Raw genomic sequence first — 774 nt, 5'->3', positions numbered from 1 at the left:
TTACCGCGATTTCGCTGGAAGCGGGTGCAATTTTTCAGATTAGCACCCGCTCCCGGCGAAATTCTGCGGTTGTCCTTATGACAAATTTTTAATTATATATATTATATTGGAATGTACAAAATATAATGTATTTCCGATCACTCACTTCCTATCCCTTCGCTTTCACTGACTTCCACTACTTTCCTTCCCACACTGTCCAACTCCGTATTAAACCTACTTTCCTACTTTCCTTCTTTCTTCTCTTATTTCTCCCTTTTCTAATTTCCTTCTCCTAAACTCCCCTGAATTTATTTCCCACACATCCAAACCCTGCACTTTCTCACCACCTTCTTTCCCTATTTACACTATCCTCTTTTACGGAGGTAAAGCAGGGGAGGGAAATGGGAAATGTTGTACCGAGAAAAGGTAGAGACACAATCAAACACAGATCAAAAAGAATGATGATAATTTTATTCACAAATTACATGGAATGTAAGGAATGAAGGAATCGACGTATCGGTAAGAAGGCTGATGATAAGGATACCCTGGAGATGATGCGACTTCTTGGCGGGGTGAGGTGAAGAGAGCGTGGTGGTGAACCGAACACTAGAACACTAATTACGAGCTACAGACCAAGGACGACTGACTAGCCGAAAAGCACGATTTCCGAATTCATATGATGGCGCCTTGTGGCGTGAGGTTTCGGGGCCCCTCGAGGGTTCCGCCGTATCTCTCCAGAGGTATGACAAAGCCTTTACCTAGGGCTGCGACGATTCGGTTTAATAATGTAACAGA

The 774-nt window shown here is 43.4% G+C and overlaps 1 protein-coding gene across 2 annotated transcripts in view; it reads left to right on the top strand.

The window, feature by feature from the left end:
• Window positions 1-774, top strand: part of LOC117174266 (chymotrypsin-1-like) — a 27090-nt gene that overhangs the window by 2658 nt on the left and 23658 nt on the right. The gene's annotated exons all lie outside the window — the stretch shown is intronic.

The sequence above is a fragment of the Belonocnema kinseyi genome, chromosome 1, assembly GCF_010883055.1.
Source record: "Belonocnema kinseyi isolate 2016_QV_RU_SX_M_011 chromosome 1, B_treatae_v1, whole genome shotgun sequence".
In the NCBI taxonomy this organism is placed as follows: domain Eukaryota; kingdom Metazoa; phylum Arthropoda; class Insecta; order Hymenoptera; family Cynipidae; genus Belonocnema; species Belonocnema kinseyi.
Note: the sequence above shows the minus strand (reverse complement) of the source record. Positions and strands in the feature narration are given on the sequence as shown.